The following is a 6,308-nucleotide window of genomic DNA, read 5'->3' on the forward strand; positions in this document are numbered from 1 at the left end:
ACCCATCCATTCAGCAACGCGGTGGCAGATAGAGAACAGTTGCAGCTGGATGTGTCTGCGGAGACTATACGGCAGAGGTTGAAGGAAATGGGCTATCGCCACCGAGCACTAGCGATCAAACTCAAGTTAACAGAGCATCATCGGGAATTTCGGGTCCAGTTTGCCCAGCGTTATGTGGAGGAAGGCATGGACCACTGGGGCAGAGTAGATTTCTCTGATGAGAAAACATTCAGCTCCAGGTCTCATGGGAAACTTCATTGCTGAAAGGAGAGACAATACGAGGTAATTACATATATATATATATATATATATATATATATATATATATATATATATATATATATATATAGATAGATAGATAGATAGATATATATATTGCCAGACGCCTCAGTCCCGTTCGGGGTGGCCACAAACAAATCGCCTCCACATATATATATATATATATATATATATATATATATATATATATATATATATATATATACGTGGAGGCGACACTTCCTTGTCATGCCTTTTATGGAGCACATTTAATAACTCTCATGCATGTTGATATTTCTATTTCCCTACTAATGTTAGTAAGTAAAACTTAAATGTATTTATTTACAGTGGGATAATATGTAGAGGGTGGAAATATAAAACTTGTGCATTAAAGGTATGAAGAGAATGTGTATAAATAAAAATAAATGTAAAGCAGTGGTTTGATTTTTGAGCGCATGGCTACACAGTGAATTACGAGAACGTGTTGGAGCCCCGATACACACTTCCCTGTGATTAATTATACCTTAGAATATCACTGATCAAAGGAAAATACAGTATTAACCTTCACTGTTCCTAATGAACATGTAGGTATATTATTTATTAGCAACATTTATACATTTTGGTGAACGTGTTAGTGTCTGATATGGCTCTCAGACATTCTCGGTCACAGTATTACTTAGCACAAACTCGTATCTGACGATATCATTTTAGCTAGCCTTGTATAATTAACAGTACGCAGCAAATGTGTGTCGGTATATAATGTAAGGTTAAATGCCGAAAATTTCCGTCGTCTCTATTTCGTCTTTCACAGTTTTCTTACCTAGATATTCCTACCCTCCTTTTCATAAAATAGTTACTGTATCGTGAACTACATAGAAATAACTGATGGTTGACAAAAATAAAATAAAATATAATAAAACAACACAGATCCACGGCAGCAGTACATATGGGTGCAATGACAGGCATGAGGATATATAATTGTTAAAGGTATCCCTCCTTTCCACACCATAGTGAGATGAGAAGGGAGGAAGGATTCATGGGAACAACGTGTGGTGTGAAGAGGTATGCCGAGCATGGCTTTTAGGCCCCTCCAATTCGACTGGAACAATCTGCTCATAGTAGACGTCCTATGAAATTAAAGCAAACAACACTGAATCATATCGAAATCCAAACATTTAATAGGTGTTTATAGTTTCTACACGAACATCACAACATGCAAGGTGGTCAGGTTATATCTGTTGTCGAACTGATGGTGATGCGGCGAGGTGCACTGACGTGGGAAAATGGAGGAAGGGTGAATGGCTGCGGGTTTAGGATAGCGAGTTTGATCCCTGGTTGACCTACTAGAGCATTGCAGCCTACCTAAGCTGTTTTTTATATTCCAAATACGTTTGGATCGTTGGCCATAATATACACAAACAATACATCCGTTTATTTAGACAATGGACCTAGCGTAAATGCTGTATAACGATAATGTGTTTAAATGCAGAATAACTGCAATGACTGCGCTGGGGGTAATTTACCCGAGGTTGAGACCCCTACTCAAGGGTGGGGCACTACAAGGAGCGTGCTACCAGATTCATAGTGTGGACACTCGCTGCTGTCAGCATCACTTTGCAATGGAGTAGTTAAACTGTATCAAGTATTCGGTTATGAATCATGATACTAGGGGGATTAGTTAAGGTAGGTCCTTTAGCTGTGCAGGCAATTATTCTCTATTATTTAAATTTAACTTTCTGTAACCAAAATGAAGTAATTATAAATGACATCGTACTGAGGGAATATTATAAGACTTGCTTAAACAATTTACAAAATATGCATTGCTAGTGATGTTGAACTGGAATGGCCAATCTTATATCACTTATATATTACACTAATTATCAGAGCGTGTGTAATTAACATCTCATATTAGCCCACTTCGTAAGGAAACTTTGCATCTCGATAGATACCGACACCAATTAGACAATGTGCCTCGGCCAGGTTCCGCTGCTTCAAAGGTCAAAATCATTCGAAACTAACCCCTGAAACACCTTTCTCAATGCCAACACAATACCATAAGTTGATCGGTACTCATTGCTACGTGTTAGTCTTCCTATAAATGTAATTACAGCTAGCTTATTTAGTACATGACATCATCTGTATACATTACTTCTTGCCACATAGTTAATATTCAGTAATAAATAAGGGACAAAACATTTGTTCAGATACTGAACGCTTCAGCCAATCACGTGCATCCTTACAAAGGTTGTAGATTCGGAGTGATCCATTGAAAAAATACGAGTGTTTACTACGGAGCAGCTGCCAGATATCGCCACACACCAGCATATTTGGTTGCACTTTCTTCCTGGCCAACTGTACACGCTCTGAAACTTAGATGGCAGAGATCGAGCTGAGATGGGGGGAAAGGGAAGCAGTCAAGCCTTCTTTATCCCGTTTAATCTCATCTGGCAAATTGCCCTAACCTCTCTTTAACTCAGTTGATGGCCAAGTGTAGTCAGATTGGAGGGTACATTTGACTAGTAATCAAGGACACTAAGTACTCAGTTGATGGGCAAGTGTAGTCATGCTGAAGGGTAAATTTGACCAATAACCAAGGAGACTCAGTACTACCTCATAACAAGGGACGGTCTTCTCGTCGGTTGAGGAAGCTCCCTAATATCTCTTCCTTAGCTACCGGTATTTATTATTGGATATGGGTGGTTAATATCCTTTTGTACCCTATTTATGCATACTATGGCGGTAATGAAAGGATTTATTTAACACAGAAGAGGTCAGTAAGGTGTTAAAAATAGAACTAATCGTTTAGGAAAAGGTGTTAGGGAGCTTCCCGACCCGACGAAAATACGTGCCTAGGACATAGAAAATCATGGAGTAGGTGCAGTTCCGGCAGATAATAAGATTAGTACCGAGGGGGAGGTGTTGATAAGGGATCCTAGCCAGTCCTTAATCAATAGTACTGTAGTTCCATTAACCCCTTCAATACGGCGTCGTCTACATGTATTCTTGCCACCACAAGAGATCTGACTAAGGTTAAGAAAGTGTCCTATAGTGTGTTTACTTTAACCTGGCCAGAAATTGCCATCTCTCCATTCTGAATGCTGATTTATAGGAAATTGGAGCTAGAATACGATGCTTCTCAAGAAGAAACGCAATGGAAAGGATGTAGAGCCATAACATTGTTTTTGCCACTGACCTACGTGAAATAAGCTGCAAAAGGACGAAAATCTGAGCAAAGTTAGAGTGAAAAAGGCATAGCAGTATCTGATTAATGAAGTCTTTATCTATCCCTTGGTATTCACAATGTCTCTCCTAACTTATACAGTATATTCGCTTAGAGATAGCAAGAGAAAAATTACGTCACCATATTGAAAGTTGGTCAAAAGATGTATTATATTGCTTTAGTCATTGTGTATAGGACTAATGCTTAAGAAAGTTTGTGAATATGATGCCTGAGATGCAAAGGGAAGGAAGGGATGAGTGAAAGAGTAGGTTTGGTTGGTCGAGAGAGAGAGAGAGAGAGAGAGAGAGAATGAAAAGTAAACGAGAAATAACATGCAAACAGTAATATAGGAATTGAATTAGTCTACATTCCCCCCGTCTCCATTTTCTGTTCCAAGATATACAAAATTAACAGATAAAACAGAATACATAGATAGGTGTGGAGATCGAGAGACTAACAAGGTGTGTATCCGAGTGAGGTGGAGGGGGGGAGAGGGAGGGGGAGGCCGAGGATGAGATGGAGGGATGGAGTGAAGAGGAATATGAGAGGGGTGTGTGAGCTGGGAGTAGGGCAGTGAAGTGGCACTGGACAGGGCGACATGGAGGCGTTTTGTTTGTGACCACTCCTTACATGATTGAGGCGACTGGCAATAGATAGGTACACAGATAGATAGATAGGTGTTGACCTAGTAATAACAAAAATAAATAAAGTAACAAACATAGGGGAATCGTAATTCGAAATATAAAGATAAAAACTGCCCAGTTTTGAATTCTGGGCGACACGGATGTTCCAAAAATCGACATTACTAATTTCTGAAGATTTGTAACAGTTATCCCAACAATGAGAAAGCTAATGGTGTCAGTATTAGCACAGGAGATGTGGAAAACGATGATGATGAGGAGGAGGAGGACGAGGAGAAGGAGGAGGAGGAGGATATGATGATGATGATGATGATGGATGATGATGATGATGATAATGGATGGTGATGATGAATGATAATGATGATGGATGATGATGAATGATAATGATGATGGATGATGATGATGATGATGATGATAATGGATGGTGATGATGAATGATAATAATGATGGATGATGATGAATGATAATGATGATGGATGATGATGATGATGATGATGATGACGATGATGATGATGATGATGATAATGATGATGATAATGATGGTGATGATAATGGATGGTGATGATGATGAATGATAATGATGATGGATGATGATGATGATGATGATGATGATGGATTATGATGATGATGTATTATGATGATGATAATGGATTATGATGATGATCATCATCATCATTCTCATCATCATCATCATAATTAACAGCAGCAGCAGCAGAAGTATTAACACTCCTGTTCCTTTGGTTCTTGTTCACGTCGGGCAAAGAAGCTCCCTAATACCTCATCCTTAGCTATTTATTTTTGGATATGAGTGATTACCATCCATTTGTACGTTATTCATGCAGAGCATGGCGATATTGGAAGGCATTTATATAAAGGAGGAGAGGACAGTAAGGTGTAATAAACAAAACAAATCGCCTAGGGAAAGATGTCAGGGAGCTTCCTCATCCGGCGGGAGAGCTAAAGGAGCTTTTTTTTTTTTTTTCCTATCTTCGTTACTCAGCGTCTCTCCTAAATTGCCTGAAATTGTTTGATGGGAGGAAGAAGGAAAATATAAGCAAGTCATCGCACTGAAGGGGTTAAGCAATACTCCGTGAGCTCTCTTTCTCAACCAACACTTCCCCTTCCCTTCCACACTTATTACTCGGCCTGTTTTCCTTCCGTCTCTCCCTCGTTCTATCCGCTTACTTTCTCATTCCCTTCTCTCTCTCTCTCTCTCTCTCTCTCTCTCTCTCTCTCTCTCTCTCTCTCTCTCTCTCTCTCTCACAACCAGTGTTTGTAAACCATTACGTCTTTCCGTTTGACAAAAGAAGCAACGTTACTTACTCTAGGCTCAGCTCGGAATCTAACTATAGGTCTCTCTCTCTCTCTCTCTCAATCCTTTAAGACTGCTGATGGAACGGCAAGATTTATGGAGCAGAAAAGAGTGAAAATTAAAATCTTTCAACAGACTCTGAGGATATCTGGGGTGATATTTATAAGGGTGTGTGGAATTTAAAGAATCAAATACTGAATTGTAAGACTGTAAAAGGTATCAGATCCTCCTAGCCACACCACATCGTCATACCTTCACATCTCACTACATCAAACCTCGCTAAACCGTACCTAACTGGACTTCACCACTACATACAATACCAAACCTCACCATACACTTCTCCCGCACCACACCATCTCGCCACACTATACCACTCTCTAAACCACCCCACCTCACCACACCAAACCTCACTACACCACACCTCACCACACCATATCACTCTCCCACACTATCCCACCTCACCACACCAAACCTTACTATACCACACCTCACCATGCCATACCACACCATACCACACCACACTACACCACACCTCACCACGCCATACCACACTAAGCCTAACCACCTCTACATCAACCACAGATGACACGTACCCCGCTTGTAAAAAAAAAATACCTACAAACACATAACGTAACACACATCTTGGCAAAGGGAACGAATGGAATACTCCAATAGGGGCAGTTGCTTACCTGTCATCGATGGGTCTGCTGGGCAAAGCATGACGGGGACTGAGTAGCAACAACAACACATCTCACTACACCACACCACGATATATCCCACCTTATCACAGCTTATCGCATTTAACCAATACAGACCAATCCATGGCTTCTGTACACCACATCTCACCACACACCTTACCACACCACACTACACCACT

General features: G+C 40.2%; 1 pseudogene; it reads left to right on the forward strand.

Moving 5' to 3' along the window:
* Nucleotides 1-1,917: 1,917 nt before the first annotated feature.
* Nucleotides 1,918-6,308, forward strand: part of LOC145399552 (cell adhesion molecule Dscam2-like) — a 248,756-nt pseudogene continuing 244,365 nt past the window's right edge.

This window comes from Coenobita brevimanus, chromosome 49 (genome assembly GCF_032717465.1).
Source record: "Coenobita brevimanus isolate Jiangsu-jjx chromosome 49, ASM3271746v2, whole genome shotgun sequence".
Classification (NCBI taxonomy): domain Eukaryota; kingdom Metazoa; phylum Arthropoda; class Malacostraca; order Decapoda; family Coenobitidae; genus Coenobita; species Coenobita brevimanus.